We start from the raw sequence: 16,321 nt of genomic DNA, 5'->3' as shown, positions 1-16,321 counted from the left end.
GTACGTGCTTTTATTTTGTGCTTGCTTCTCTTTTGTGAGGGAGCAGAGTTGCCCTAGTGCCTGCTCTGTGCTTGCTGACTGTGTTTTACATTTAACTCGGTGTGCTGATGATCACAAACACCGGAGGAATTACAGGATAAAAGATGCCACAGAGAAAAGCATGAAAGATCATCTGTGGTAGTCAACATAGTCTTTAAAACTCAGCGCTCCTTCTGAGAGTGTTGCCTTGTAGGGAGGAGAAGGTTCATGTGTTTGCTGTCTGTAAGAGGTTTTTGTTTTACTGTTGTGTGTCATCCTTTAATTCAGTAAGTAAACTTGTTAATTGACTTCATGTGCCATACAGAGAGCATATGTGTTTTGCAAAATTATGTGTATCTGTGAAAAGGTTTTTTTGGCATCAGGAGAGTTGGGACTGAGAAGGCATTTGGGAAAAATGACAGCTGGATTCACAGAAAGAAATGAGCACTGTAGATTTGGCAGTTTGATATGGCAAGTTGTTGCAGTTTGGAGTTAGGCTGGAAAAAGTTACTCAGGTGGCTCAGTGAGCTGGCAGATGCACTCCTTTCTGCAGCTCGAGGGATCTGGGGATGAAATGGCAAATTTGCCTTTTGGATAAGAAGAGGAGGGATCCTTCAGTTCCCCTTGGTTAAGAGTCGGATTTTCATTTTTTCTACAATGTTCATTTTGAAATGAAACTCCTGGTTGCTTTCTAGCAGCACTTAGAGGCACGTGCAGGAAGATTGTACGAGCTGAGGATTTAATTGGGTCTTTTGTCAAAGCTGTGTCTCTTCAGTGCCATGTCTTTGTCTCACAGAGAGATTGTTGCAGTGCTCATAGTCCAGGGTGGGGAGCAGATGGATCTAAATGGGAGTGGAATATGTAACAAACCCTGTTAAGGTCTGTGAGTTTTTCTGCTTATAAAAGTACCCATTTTGATGAAGTAAGCTGGAAAACTGAGTGGAAGAACCCGAAGGAGTCATAAACTGGCGTTGTGATGGAGGAAGGAGATATTTGTGGCAACAAACACAAAAGGAGGCCAGGATGGTGGTGGAAAGGTCAGTGAGTAAGGACGTGGGGAGAGCACTGCAGGGCAGTGGTGGCAGTGGCAGCTGCTTGCCCCTGGCAGGTGCTTGTTTTGATGTGACACAAAAACTTATTTTTGGTGAGCGAGCTGTCCGCATGCATACGGCAGCGGGGCTGCAGCACGAGCCTCGCAGCAAGCAACGACATCGGCAGTGACATTGGTGCCTGGGAGCCACAGGGCTGAAGCAGATGTGTGTCCCTGGGCTTTGGCTTTCTGCTTAGCTTCTAAAAATACCGATTCAGTTAAATTCTTTGGAAAGTGTTGACACTGATGTATTTCAGTGGGAGTGTGCTTTCAAGAAAACAGCATCATACGTAACCTTGTTAAGATGAATTTTGCTGTTCTAATGGAAATAAATTGAACAGGTTGTAGAGAAACATCACTGTAGTATTTCCCCTTTCCATATACCTTTACAGCCAAATGTAGTGTGAAGGCTGTGTTGTAGCAACAAATAAAATTCAGTATTTTTACTGCATTTATAACTGTTCTCAATATTAATCCCAAAGTGACATGAACTTAGCTCTGGAGACTGATGGTACTGCTCCTAAATATTCTTGTTTATTTGTTTCTGTTTTGCAGGAGATTACAGGAGCACTGTGTAGAGCAATTATGCCACATGCCAGCAGTGGGTTTTTCATGGTCTTTCTCAGACTTCTGTTCTGTCCTTGGTTGCCATTTATCATGAGAGGGCACAGGCTGCTCTGCCTCCTCAGTACAGAGGTTTGGATTTTGCAGCTCTGAATGCCTTTCTTAGCTCTTGCTTCAGCCAGGGTACTACAGATGGACAAATTGACACGCAGTCTCTATAGATAAGATGAAATTTGCTTTGTGAACTGACGTTTAATGGTCTCTTCTTACCCCGAAATGTAGCTACAAAAGCAGCTGGAGCATGTGGTAAGAATTACTTTAACAAGGAATATGGGTTGGGCTTTGCTTTTTCCCCATTTCCCTTCTGTATTTTTTTGTAGAACTGTAATCAGCTGCCATTTCTTACCAATGTCTTATGCAGTTACAGAAATCAGAGGCTGTGTGTACTTCTAAGGCAAGCAGAGCTTTGCCGTGACTGCCCTTAGCCACAGGTTTGTAGCACACTGCTCTGTTCCCTCCCATTGCACAGACCCTCAGGGGACGTGGTAGTTAGTGGGTGCTTCAGAGCTGCCCATTTTTTCCTGTTTCCTCAGAACTTTGTTCTGCAGCCAGATTACTCAGCTTATAGGTAAATGCCATCAGGGGAAAAAATACATCAAAGCCGATGATAAAAGCCATCAAACAGCAGTGCCACGGGCTGGTGTGTAGGATCTGCTGCAGGGGAGGGTTTTGTTGGGGAGCAGCTCTGAGATTTAATAAGGGAAATTGAGATTTCACCTCTTAATTAATTGATCTTTGCCAAGCACCTGCTCAGTTCTGTGAATGGAGGTGCTATTAGGAAGCTTTGCTTTACTGTTTTCTCTGAGAATCTGTTGATAGTTGTGATAGAGGAGAGGAAGTTTGTAGTGGTTATTTAATTATCTCATACCCTGTACACTCTTCAAGTATAAAAGTGCTGTACAGATAGCAGACATAAGCTTTGTTTCCCTACCAGTACTTCAATTCTCAGCTTCCTTTCAACCCTTGATATCTTAATTATATCCTATTTTTTATGCTGTATGTCTAGTATATTATCTCTTAATTGTCTGAGCTGCAGCAGTCGTAGCTATCTTTGAGGCTGAGTCAACAGGAGCAAGTAAACTCTTCAAAGAGCAAAAGTAGGAGGTGCTGAGCACATGATGTCCATGTTCTGCACACTTCAGGACTTCTACCTAACATTGCTCCTGGAGCAGGTCTTGGAACAAAAGCACCTCTGTGGCTGGAGCACGTCAGGCGTGCTCCTGGAGCCGGTCCTTTGGCTCGGTTCACCCCGAAGGAATCCAGGTACAGCTCTCCAGCATGCACCAAAGCAGGGTGTGGAGGAGCCATTTGGGCAAACTGCTTCAAAACCCTGTTCCTCATTCCACTTGAAATCCTCAGGTTCATGTACCCCAAGTTGTCCTCGTGCTGCTCTTCCTGTTTTTTGGAGATGAGGCAAAACAAAATTTCTTTCTGTTTTATGGTTCACTGGAATCTTAGGATGGGAGTATCTTTTCTTCCTCCTTTGCTTCCTTGGCTCCTTAGTGCAAGCAGTGTGGCCCTGGTGTGTTCCCTCTTGTTTCTGACTTTGGAATTAAATAGATGGTGTCTAGAAGAAACCAATAAGGAGAGCTTGCCAGTGATGCCTTGCAAAAAAATGTTGCCTGTTTCTGACTGCTCTATGTTTTAAGGTTCCTTAGACCCCTGTTGTCACAAGTACCTGATCCCCTTGGTTGCAAAAGGAGTGCAGGAGAGCAGTGTTGCAGTGAATTTTTGAAGTCCACAGATAAACCCCAGCCATCAGTTCAATTGTATCTTCCATAATAATTTTCTTGTAGGATTTGAGCCAATTCACTTTTTCTGTTTTCTTGCAGAGCTTCCTAGCAAATAAATTTATTGAAGATCATAAGATACTGAGAGTCACATAACACAGGTTAATGTGTCCCTTTTGAGCTCTGGAGGCAGAGATCTCTTGGGATATAAAAAGTTCTGCTTATGGAAATATTTTTGTTTTGCTCTGTTCTTCTTGGTTGTTTGCATTTCTCTTTCTTGTTGCTTGGGAGGTCACAATATTGCTATTTACCAGCCAGCAACTCTTCCAGGAATACCAGGGTCACCGGCATCTTGTTTTTTGAGTGCTCAAAATAAGCATGTTGGGGCAAGAATGCTTTCTCTGTGTTTATAGGGCATAGCACAGCAGAACCAAGATTTCATTTGGGGCCTCTATGTGTATGCTGATACCCAAAATAATTCCCCAACTTTCTGCAGCCAGACATCTCCTTGTTAAGTTTGTCTCAATACAGCCACGCTTTTCTCTGATTTTGTCCCTTTTCATCATGGAGGGATTCTTGTGCTCTCTGTCACCTGGCTGAGCCAGGGCTGATGGCACAGGGAAGGTTGGCTTTCACAGCACTTACTGCAGGAGCACCCCCCAGTTCACCTGTGGCCAGCAGTGGCTGCTCCTGATAAAGCTTTTCAAAGATCTCCAGCTGATGTGCTGCTGTTCTCTCTGTTTCTTTGTATATTTGCTAATAATTTAAAATGTTTCTTTAGTAATAAGTAAATTGGTTATAAAAATCACCATTTTGGTCAATGGTGAAACCTTTTAGTCCGTGAATAGCCTGGCTCTTTTCAGGGTGACAACCTGTGAGCGAGGGGATGCTTTTCCCGTGGCACACGAGCTGCAGCTCTGCTCGGTGACTTGATACTCCACTGCTGCTTCACGTTTGGGTTGCAGGGAACATGGCACAGGTGTTCCTGAAAGACAAAAATCTTGGGTCAGGTTGTGAAGAGATAAAGCATTGAATTTTTCTTCCCTTCCTCTCCTCTGCAGCCAGTCAGGGGAGAGCACTGGTGTCTGCCCTGCCTGCCCTGACTCCTGTCCTTTACCAGCACTGTGCACAGAGGGCCTTTGGCTGTCATGTGCTTCTGGAAGTTCAGAGATAGATGAAAGATCAGATGAAAGTTTTCCTTGGCTTTTTGAGCCCAGCCTGCTGGGCACAGTGTAAATCTAGAAGGCTTGTGCTTGTGCCAGCAGGATGGCTCTGCAGAGAGCTCTGCAGATTCAGCTTTGCTCTGGGGCTGAGGGCAGCTTTAGTCTTTAACAAGTGAGGTTTTGGAGTCAGTGAGGGGGGTTAAGGTGCTTGTCCTGTGTCTTGCCGGCTGCTGTGCTGGTCTTTCCGTTCAACTTCTGGTTTCATCATGTTCCATAAAAGTAAATCTTAGATGCAGGCAGGCTTTTTATATTTATTGAACTGGCTTGTGACACACTGATTCTGTCTTTCATGGGTTTTGATACTGATCTGATGATCAGGCAAAAATAGACAGACAAATGTCCATTTTTTAAAAAAGTGGTAATTAAGTAAACATGTGTATGTATTTCCACTTTCTCACAAACAGAATTTTGAGTCCGATCATGATAGAAAATTATAATGACCAGTCAGTTTATCAGTTTTACATAATCTGGCCTGTTAACTGTTGTTGAGGTAGTGGTTCATGATTTTATGTGTGACAGCGAAAATAAAATATCATACACAGGTTGACTTTGCTCCTGTATTTCAAAAATGGTAAGTGTTCAGTGACAGAGAAAGAATAATAATTAGAGGTAATTTGCACAAAGGCATATTGCCAGGGAGAAGCGAATTCTACATTGATTTAACATTTTGACACGATCTGTAATTTTACCATGTAATAGCATAAAGAAAAGGAGGTAAATAGTGACTACAGTTGCTCAACCTGGTTCTTGTCAAGTCTTCACTCCGTGAAGATGTCTTTCACAGCTATAAACAAAAGAAAGAACTCAGTAGGAAAACCTAGTGATTATTGAGCTTTCCAAATATGACTTGATGAAACAACATAGCTTTTTGTCTAAGTAAGCCTGAGTTTGTGTGCAAGTACTGCTCAGATTGCTGCCAGACCTGGACAGGAAGGTCACAATTCCTGCAAATTTTGCGGAAGATTTTTTTTTTGAGTTGCTCATAGTTTTATTTGTGCAAAACCAAGTAGAAAAATCTCTCTATTAAAAATACTCACACTTCAGTTGCTTTTATTATTTAAGGAAAACTTGGATGTTGGCATTTGAGGCTTTGAGTTTTGATAACTGGTTTACAGGCTAATTTGACTGGACACAGTGATAAATAATTTGTAAGCATAGTTAGAACTCAGTGAAGTGAAAAGTTCTTCACTTTGAAGGGGATGGAGCCTAACCATCCACTTTGTTTAACAACGTGGGCTCTGGTTTCAATTTCTCATGTCCTGACACTAGCTAATAAATAAGTCAATGCAGTACTGAGGGTCTGGTTCTCAAGTGTTGAAGCTCTGCCCGTTTAAGCCCTTTAGCCCTGAACACTGTGGGCTGAAGGAACAGGTTCAACAGACCTTAAAAATTGACATCCTGCAGGAACTCAAGTGACCATGGCCACAGTGGAGCTTCATTCCAGAACATGGGAAAGGTGAGGGCTGAAATCTCAGGTCCTGCGGTACTGGAGGGACACCATGGCTTCTGCTGCATTCTTGATCATCATCTGCAGAGTCTTTGATCTGTCTTTCTGTCTTTGGCTACCCCAAATCTGGGTGCATGATGTACACAGGTACCCTACCAGTTGCAAATCTGAGCTTCCGTCTCCTGTTTGCATCAGAAAATCTAAAGAGGTACAGAACTGTTTAAATGTGAGAGATCGCCTTCCTTAAATAAAAGCTTTGACATGGGGCTTTTTGGGGAAAAAGATTGATGGAAAAGACAAAACAAAGTCAAAGACATATAATTTATATTCATTTTCTGTCGTGAGGAGGATGCATTATTTGAATGGGTTGTTTAAAACTCTTTTTGCAGTTACTTCACGATATGTACTTCACTTCTGCTGGTAGGCAAAGAATGTAAGAATTTTCATTCACCACTTTTAAAGTACAATTTCACTGGATTTCAATTTGCTGTAGATTGCCCTGCAATATTATTAAAACAAGGAAATTGGAGTTATTTCCTACCATCTACAGTTTGTGTGTAAGCTCTCTCTTTTGATCCTGAATCAAAGCTCAGTCCATCCATCCTGGCTCTGTAAGGAGAGACAGCCATTCCTCTTTCCGTTACAGCTGACACTTGAAAATTCTTGGCTATTTTTAGATGATTCTCAATCTCATTTCTGTCCTTTGAAAAGAAAGGAAGAAAAAAAAATTCCTAGCCTTTAAATTTCTAACTTCCAGTGGGAGTTGCTTTTGCAGAGTAGCCAGCTAGTCAATATAGCCTCATTAACACATTTTAACAGGTTCTGTTATATAAGTTTGCGTTATTGTGATGGCTGTTTCATAGGTTTGGAGGGAATTGTTGGAACTCAATTTAAAGAGAAGCCATGCAGGGTTTGTAAGTGTAGCTGCTTGCTTCCAAGTAATAATTTGTGAAAATATAAAGTGGCAGTTAGAAAAGAAGCCTAAACTGGGGATGTACCATGGAATTACAGCTCGTTCTTTCCTCAGAGGTCGTGTTTGGGCACAGCTTCTGTCTTAGGCAGCAGCACAGATTTGGCTGGTGAGGTAGGTCTGGGTTGGCTTTTGTAAGTATTAGACTACCCCAGAAATCTTTACTGCCCTTTCAAGCCAAATTGTTTTCACCAAATTAATATTCTCTTTCATTTGCCCGCCCAAATGTTTTAACCTTGAGCAGTAAGCCTACTTTGAGAGATTGGTATTTTTTTATGGTTCTGAAATTTCTTTGTGGAGGAACAACATGTTCTAGGTATATTTCTTCAGCTAGCATCCCTCAGGATCAAAATCTCCCTCTCAACTGCCTGTAAATTTTTTGAGTTTGTATTTGCTGCTGTAACTTACTGTGGGAATTCTTGGCAAACCATCTAAATAACGATTATATTGCAAGTCTTTATTTTACTTATAGCACTTAATGTTCTTCTTGTTGTCCAACGTCTAAAACTTAATGTTCCTCTTGTCCAACATCTAAAACTGTTGCCTTCAACTTGACTTGATAAATTTAGAAATCACGTTGCAATAGCATTACTTATAAAATCTCCAAAATTGGCACAGTCCAGAAGAACTGGCTGAATAAAGTCTGCTAGCTTGGTGATGGGATCTTTCCTTCTGCCTGCCTGCTTAACGTGTATGGGAGCATGCAAACCAAGCAAAAGTAACATCTTGATCATCTGCTCATGAAAGAGCAGTTTGCTTCCTTTTGGTTTTTTTTTTTTGTTTTGTTTTTTTCTTCAGCTGAAGTTAAATCTGCTTGTGTGGATGTTGTCACAGGCTGGAATTCCCAGAGTGCCTGCTGTACATGATTCCATAAAGCAGAGGTCTTGCCACTGCAATGGGGATAAAGGAGCTGTGCAGAAAAGAGCCCAAAAGCATCCAAATCCAGCTGTCTCAGCTTATAAAGACTTAATTTCCTTCCAGTGTTACTAATTTTTAGGCCTTGATAGGAAGGCCTTCAAAACAGAGGGGGAAAGTGGAAAGCAAAACAAACTGATAAACAATACCATTGATATCAACAATTATTTCTATGTTTGAAGGGACAAAATGGTTGTAGTTTGATTGCATTTAACTGCACAATAAGCTAAAAAGCCACTTAAAAACCCTCAAGAAAACCCACCTCATAAAAAAAGTAAAGTCTATAATTGAAATAAAACATGCTATGAAACATTGAGACAGACCACAGAAAATGTATGAAAATGTATGAAAACTTCTGGTATTGAATGCTTAATTCTTTAAGTTCATTAGATAAATTAGGATGTTTGAGTCAGAAATGGGATTTTTGTGGTTAGTAAATGTGCAGCTTTGCTGTTTGACTCAGATGTATGGGCCTGAGATGAAGAGTAGAAGTTAATTTCTGGTTGTGCTGTTTTCAGAAAAGCTCCCTGGGAAGCTTTCTCGTAGGTGTTTCCAGTAGTTCTTGGAATCAAATTCTTGCCTTCTTTAACTGGTGTTTAGTGGACATTTGAAGTGTGTCCTGTAGGTACTGAGTGTCTCTAACCTCTGACCGACTTGGACGAGTGACCAGCAGATAAATCTTCTGGAATTGCTCAGGGCCTGACAGGAGCGGTGCTACAGGCAGGATGTAATGAGGAAATGTTCCTCTATAAGGGCATTATTTGCAAAGAGACCAGGTACAACATCAGCTCCAAATTTCCTTTGTTTAGACAGCATGATGCTTGGGAAGAGCTGTTTCCAGCAGGTCTGAGCTCGGCCTGTGCTCAGAGAAGTGGCCACAGGCTTCCAGGGCAGGGATGGGAACCCTGTGGTGTCACACACAGTGACTGTGCACCAGCAGATAACCAGGCTTTGATTCAAGGCTTTTCCAGCTTTTCCCATCTATTTCCAGATTTTCAAACTTGGCTTTTATTTGGAGTGGGTCCAGAGGAGGTCACTAAGATGATCAGAGCGATGAAACACCTCTTCTATGAGGAAATGCTGAGGGAATGGGGAATGTTCAGCCTGAGAAGAGAAGGTTTTGGGGTGACCTAGTTGTGGCTTTCCAGTTCCTGAAGGGAGCTGAAAGAAACATGAAGAGAGATTATTTACAAGGGTCTGGAGGGACAGGACAAGGGGCAATGGCTTCCTATTGCTGGAGGGCAGGATTAATTGGGATATTGGGAAGGAATTGTTCCCTGTGAGGGTGGGCAGGCCCTGGCACAGGGTGCCCAGAGCAGCTGTGGCTGCCCCTGGATCCCTGGCAGTGCCCAAGGCCAGGCTGGATGGGGCTTGGAGCAACCTGGGACAGTGGAAGGTGTCCCTGCCCATGGCAAGGGTGGCACTGGATGAGCTATAATTTACCTTCCAACCCAAGCTATTCCATGATTGTGGGAAGTTGTTTGCATCTGTCTGACTCTCTGTTTGGGACTGACCTTGCTACTAAGATCCATGTTATGAGAGATTCTCTCTCATGCACATATACGTTACTAATGAGACAATATAAGTAGTGTTTAATGTTTTATTTGCTGCTTGGCAATGTGGCATCATCTAGAAGCAGAGAGTGTTCTTAAAAATACCACATGAGGATGAGAAAATTTATTATCAGTTGTTTCATAATTCCAATAAACTGTTTAAGAGAAACATACACACCCCGTACCTGACCCGAGGTTCTGGAATGCTTAATGATCAGCAACTAGATTTTTCTGCTGAGAATGTAAAAGTAGCATATACATCTTTGGTTATGAAACATTGCTGCTGCTGGAAATTTCTGTGTATACAGAAATAAACAAAAGGTCTGTTACTCTTCACTGAAGTTGTGTTTTCTTACCTGTGTCAGATGCTTGAATTTGATATTTGGTGATAATTTTCCACAAATAAGTCCAAAAATCTTACCTAAAGCTGTTGAGTTCATAGAATTGAGGAATGGTTAGGGTTGGAAAGGACCTCGAAGTTCATCTAGTTCTGCCTCCCTGCCATGGCAGGGACACCCCCCACTGTCCCAGGCTGCTCCAAGCCCTGTCCAGCCTGGCCTTGGACATTTCCAGGGATCCAGAAGCAGCCACAGCTTCTCTGGATATTCTGTGCCAGGGCCTCCCCATCCTCACAGGGAAGAATTTCTTCTCAATATCTCATCTATCCCTGCCCTCTGGCAGTGGGAAGCCATTCCTCCTTCTCCTGTCACTCTGTCCTCTCTCTTTCCCCATGTCTATGTGCATATATAGCATTTCAGTAGCTATGTGCACCCTTAGAATGTTTTTTATATGAAAATTATCCGAGTTGTTGCTGCAGTCTGTTATTCCTCCAGAATCAGATGCTTGAACCGTGTTTAGTCAACTTGGAAAACATGTTTTAATTCTCGTAGCATGAATGGCTGCATGTTCATGAACTGGGTGACACTTCTTACTAAAAGTTTTGCTCGGCTCTATTTAGCAGGGAGCATCACAGAACTTACCTGCTGGCAGCAGAAGGTGGGAGCTTCAGCACATCAAGAATGCCATTTTTTTTAAGTGTGAAGGCAAGGGATCCTGACAGGAAGGTGCTGGTTTCCAAGCCCTGATGAGGCACTGGGATGGTCCTTTTGTTTTGTTGCTTATCCCTGCTCGGAGATAGAGCCAGTTTGGCCATGGCTGTTTGCTGATCAGGAGTCAGGAATGATTTTGTGTCCATAATCGGTGCTGAAAGTGAATCAGACCATACGGGAGGCATTTTTATCAGGCACAGTGTTTTCTGTGTGTTCTAAAAAACGCGTGCGTGATGTGGCTATATTTAAAATGGAGTACATCTGTTACGCATTTAATTCTTTCCAAGATTTCAGGAGGTGACAAAGTTGGAATTTGTCTTAAAATTCAGATTAAAATTTTGTTTTTCCAAGTTAGGAGCTTTGCCTGCTTGGCTTCCATCCTCACCAGTGCTTCTTTGAAGCAGTATATTTGCCGAGCACTTCAAGAAACGGTATTAGTTATGTATTTTGGGATTTAGGTTGTGATGGGAGTTATAGGATCCTAATATCAGCCACAGCCAAGCGTGCAGCCAAGAGGGTCATAAATTACTGTGAGTTGTGCTGCTGCTGTAATGGAGCTGGATTGTGCTGACGGGGCATTATTTGTCTACCTCATTTGGAGCAAAGGATTTGTTAATTCTTGTGCTGCTTAGTAAGTGCAGGAGTTGGACCATGCCCCACCAGTGTTTGGGGCAGCTTTTGAAACACCAAATCCTCTGAATTCAAATGGCACTTGTTGAAGTTTGCTGTTAGAATTGTGACACTTCAGAGGGGTGCTGGTTTATTTTAACAGCAGAATTATTGATTTTTGGAAATAATGTGGTTGTGTGTTAAATGTCATCTTTGGGATGTTATGTTAACACAACAGCCTCTGTGAGGGAAATACATAACACAATTCAGGCACTGCATCTAATATACATTGAGCATGCCTATAGCTTGTCTAAAACAGCTTTAAATGTAGCCTATGACTCACTGATATAAGTAAAGCAAAATGTTGCTCCAGAAGTCTTTGCTGCTGTATTTAGGTGATTCAGTATAAAATCAGAGAATCACAGCATGGCTTGGGTTCAAAGGGACCTTAAAGCTCATCCAGCTCCACCTCCCTGCCATGGGCAGGGACCCCTTCCACTGTTCCAGAGTGCTCCTCCAAGCCCCATCCCAGCCTGGTCTTGGACTCTTCCAGGGATCCAGGGGCATCCACAGCTTCTCTGGACAACGAACACAAAGAGTTACATTATAAACACAGGTTTTTGGGGTCAGAGGAAGGATGGCTTGGAGTATTTATGAGAGTTTTTATTGCCCTTGCAAAGCATATATAAAATTACAGCCCTGCTGTAATGACTGTTGGAGGACAATCTTATGGAGAGTGAGGCAGTGAAGTGTAGCTGGTGTTAGATGTCATTGAAAGGGTTCGCCCTTGGAACTTTATTTGTAAACTGAGGCATCTCTCGGGCAAGGAGCAGCATTGAGCTAATGAAGCCTGTGCTGCTGCCTGGGCTCCTCAGGTGCTGAGGAGCCAGTGGGGCTGAGCCCCAGTGAGGTTTGTGCTCCCACAGTGACAGCAGAAGACCCCAGTACCCGCTCCACGTGTGCTGTCGTGCTCCACGCAGCTGAGGGGCTGTGCATTATCAAGGAAGGAAGGAAGGTAAAGCAGCCTGAATTCATGGCTGGGCCACAATCCAGTAAATCCAGCAAGGATCCCATCCCTGAGCTGGAGCTGGTCATGGCTCTGTTAGAACCTTGCAGGACAAAGAAATGGTTCTCATTTTCTGAGCTGTTTCTTTTCCTGATGTGACTTTGCCCTGTCTCCTAAATTGAAGGAAATCATGCTTTACTTTCAAGAAAGCTTAAAATAAATGTTTTCATTTATCTACATTTGGATATTTCTATATTAATATATAGCTGAACCGTTCTAAATGGGTATGAAATTTTACTCTTTAGTATTTACTCTTTCCTTTGTCAGGGGATAAGAATCCCCCACATTGGCACAGTACAGGCACTGGAAAGATCATCGGGTATTTGAGTAACTGGTGTAGATTAAAGGTGTATTACTTGTGCATGGATATTGAAGTAAAGGAGGATGGGTCAGGTGCCTGGTTTGAAAACTCTGTAGAGTCTTTTAATTTCCTAATGAATAAACTCCTCATCTGTAGCTGTGGAGCCCATTCCTAAAACAACCTGCTTGTCCAGACATTTGGCTGTCTGGGTGTATCTGTATTTTTGGCCATGCCCATTCAATAACCTGACAGAGGAGATGGGTCCTTGATCCATCTCCACTTCAAGCTCTTGTTGGGTGTCTCAGGGGCTGTTCTGTGGTGTTCTGCTTGCTCTTAAAAACTTCTAGAAAACCCTGCTTCGGTTTCCTGTTCCATGAAGTGTAATTGCTGCCAGCATGAGGAATTTTTAGTGTGACACCACACTCATCCTGAAGATGTGGCTGTGAAGCGTTGCCTTGCTTGAGATTTCTACTGTACATTCTGCTGTGGGAATCCTAAACCCAGGTTTAAATCCCAAGCAGTCATACCTGTGTTCACTTCAAAACTGTGCCTGTGGTTCAGGAGCAGCACAAAGTGCTGGTCTGTGCTGAGGCAGGGACATGAGCTCGTTTATTCGTATGAAACCGGGCTAATGTTTTGGTGACAGTGGTTCCCAAAATGTTGTATTTGAGGTTTGTCCAGAAATCCAGGTGCTTTTTACTGGAGTACAGTTCAATAGACTAAATAGTGAATAGTGAGTAGCTAAAATTAGAATTACTGTTCCATGAGACACAGGGTGTCTCACTCTTTTTATTTTCTTGTATCACAGTCCCACACGTTTTCGGCCCACTGCATTTTTGTTCACACCTTGAAGGGGGAATAAAGAGGAGAATTGTGCTTTGTAGCAGTATAAATCTTTCATAAAATAATTGGAGATCTTAAGAAGTCAGATCTGCATTTGGATATTAGAATGAAAAGAGATGGGGACTGTGGGCATACCAGGCACTGTGATTCCAAAAATGGGATAAAGGATTGCAGGTTCAGCCCAGCAGCATTTGAAATCATTTTTTTTTGTAATTTGTTTGATTGTCTGTTTAAAAACAAAGCAGTTAATGACTGCTCTTTCTTTTGCAGTGTCACACTGGCTCTAGAAGACAGAGGGGTTTTAAGTGACACTTTTTTGGGAAGAAGGAAATGATTCTTTAATGGTCTATAGTTTTCTGATGCTACTTTGCATCTGGGGCAATTCCTGCTGTTTCCTGAACCAAAATTTAACTTTTTGGATGTTGGAGACAGAAGGAACATACTGCAGCAGCAGCAGTAAATCCAACATTATTTTTGTTGCTTTATGCTCCCCAAAGAAAATTCCAGGACCTTTAAAACATGGAGGAGCCTCCACCTGTGCCAGATGTGGAAGTGACTGGTTCAGTAAATATATCCAGCTAATGATTTTGTTTTGGATACAGGGATTACTTAGCACAACTGTTTATGTGAGTACTTCTGTTGTCAACGCGTCTCCATGTGTGGAGAAATTGGGAGTTTTTGAACTATCAGTGTACGCTGTACAAAAAAGTTCACATGTTTTTAGCTGCTGTTTTATCAGCCAAGACAGCAGAGAGCAAATGTAGATAAACCATGAAAATCTGAGAGGTCATCACTACAGGGACATTAACAGTACAGGCAGTAAGCTGTTGAGTTTCTTCATGCTTGACTTTAAAATATACTATTATGAGATTTGTAGCTTTAATTGCTTCATTTTAAAATATATTACCCTTTTTGATTTTATTTTTTTTTAAATCTACTTAATTTAGATGTTAATTGGTGAAAAAAAATGTTTTCAAAGAATCTAATGAAAGGAAGATTAACAACTGATTTTTGGCCCAGTGAGGGATGATTAATTCCTATGGTCTCCTGAGCACTGAGACCATGGTGCTTCTCTATTTCATGAGTTCTTCATGAAGGCTGGGCTTTCCTTCTGGATGCACTTCCATGTTCTTGATTGCAGATTTTAGGGGCCACACAGGAGTTGAATTTTCTCCGTGAAACACAGCCCATGATAACTCATGTGCTCTAAAGAAAGGTCGTATTTGCTGATAGATCATTCTTCCTCCTCCCAAAAAAACCTGACAGCTGTTTTAAGAAGTTATTTTCAGGCTGGAACGTGAAACTTGGAAGAGAACCAGACTCCTTTATAAACAAACTTTGCAGTCCTTGTCCCCCACATAAAAAGTACTCCATATTTTTAAGTTTCATGTAGTTGGTCGTATGTTAATTCTCTCATTTATTCCCTGTTTTTATTTGCTTCAATGTTCTGTAGTATTTGTTTGCCAATAATTCAAAAGCATAAACTAGTGGAGGTACTGGTGGATTTTGTGGTGGGAGTTGTAATAGTGTTGCCAATGCAATTTGCTGATATGAAATAGAAAAGGTGGGATTTGCAGATATTAATACTATTATTGTTTCTAGCTATAGAACTGAAGAGCAAAACTGACCTCTGAGCAACATCTCATATATTTTGGTGCAAGTTTCCAAGGTCCAATAGCACTGTGGCAGCTTTTCTCAAAATATTGTGGCTTTTTAAGATAATTTTTAAGTGTTTGTTTTCATTGTTCTCTTGCAACTCAAGATAATCCCTGTAGGCATTATGACTGCAAAATATGTTAATGGGATGGAAGCTCTTAAGGGAAAATACTTATTCCTAAATTTTCTTTTGTATTTTTAATTACCCATTAGATTGTATCTTCTGAGAAGTAAATTAGAGAGGAATTTCGTGATGGTATTTGGAAAAACTGGAAGGCAGTGGGGAAGTGAAAACCAAAGGCATGGTGGGTTACAATGTGAGAGAAGAGATTATAAGAAGTTGAAATCTGCAGGAAACTTATCTGAAGCGCTTTTGGGGAGGTGTTTTCTGTTTAGTCCTTAAATCTCAAGATGTTTCAATAGTAGAATAAACACGAATTAAAGAGATGTGAACCAAATGGAGAGAGCCTGTAAGAGGGCAGTTGGGTGGGATGGATGGGTGGGATGGATGGATGGATGGATGGATGGATGGATGGATGGATGGATGGATGGATGGATGGATGGATAGGAAAGAGCAAAGAACTGCAGTTCCTGTAGTCTGGATGAAAAAGCTCCAGATGGGAGAGGTGGCCACACTCTCCAGACAAGGCAAGGGTCACTTATGGAGGGGAAGGAGCTGGAGCCCTGTGCTTAAACTGCTGCAGAATCACTGCTGTGTGTGGGGACAGCAACACCTCCAGCAGGGGTTCAGGAGCTCTGGGCTGTGGCCTTGGGGCAGGTGAGGCCTGGAGTGGTGAGAAGGTAACTCAGCACATCCTGGGAGGCATTGGAGCAGCCATGGATTATAGGGATGGATTGCTGCTGTGCCACTGGGAATAACCACACAGTGTTTCAGTAAGAGGCCATTGCAAGAATTTTAATCCTCTTTCTGAATAATTTGAATAATTTGGCATAGAGCTGTTGCTGATTTACTGAGGTTGTTGTTTTGGGGTTTTTTGTGTGTTGTGGAGTATCTGGCTTGTCCAGGACACAGAGTGAAAGAGGATTGCTCCACTCAAAGTAGGTAGAGATGATCTTTGCTGTCTTCAAAAGCCCCATGGAGCAGCAATGTCCTGCTGGAGCTGTGCCTCTCCTCACTGCTGGGATGGAGGTGGCCCATCCCAGGGCTGTGTTGCCCGAGGAGCTCAGGGGTGCACAGATGCAGTTTTGCCCTCACAGTGCAAAGCT

At 42.3% G+C, this 16,321-nt stretch overlaps 1 protein-coding gene across 2 annotated transcripts in view; it reads left to right on the top strand.

The window, feature by feature from the left end:
* ADCY9 (adenylate cyclase 9) overlaps positions 1-16,321 on the top strand; it is a 90,181-nt gene that overhangs the window by 1,941 nt on the left and 71,919 nt on the right. The gene's annotated exons all lie outside the window — the stretch shown is intronic.

The sequence above is a fragment of the Lonchura striata genome, chromosome 14, assembly GCF_050655825.1.
Source record: "Lonchura striata isolate lonStrDom1 chromosome 14, ASM5065582v1, whole genome shotgun sequence".
Taxonomy (NCBI): domain Eukaryota; kingdom Metazoa; phylum Chordata; class Aves; order Passeriformes; family Estrildidae; genus Lonchura; species Lonchura striata.
This window is presented reverse-complemented; position numbering and strand designations above follow the sequence as displayed.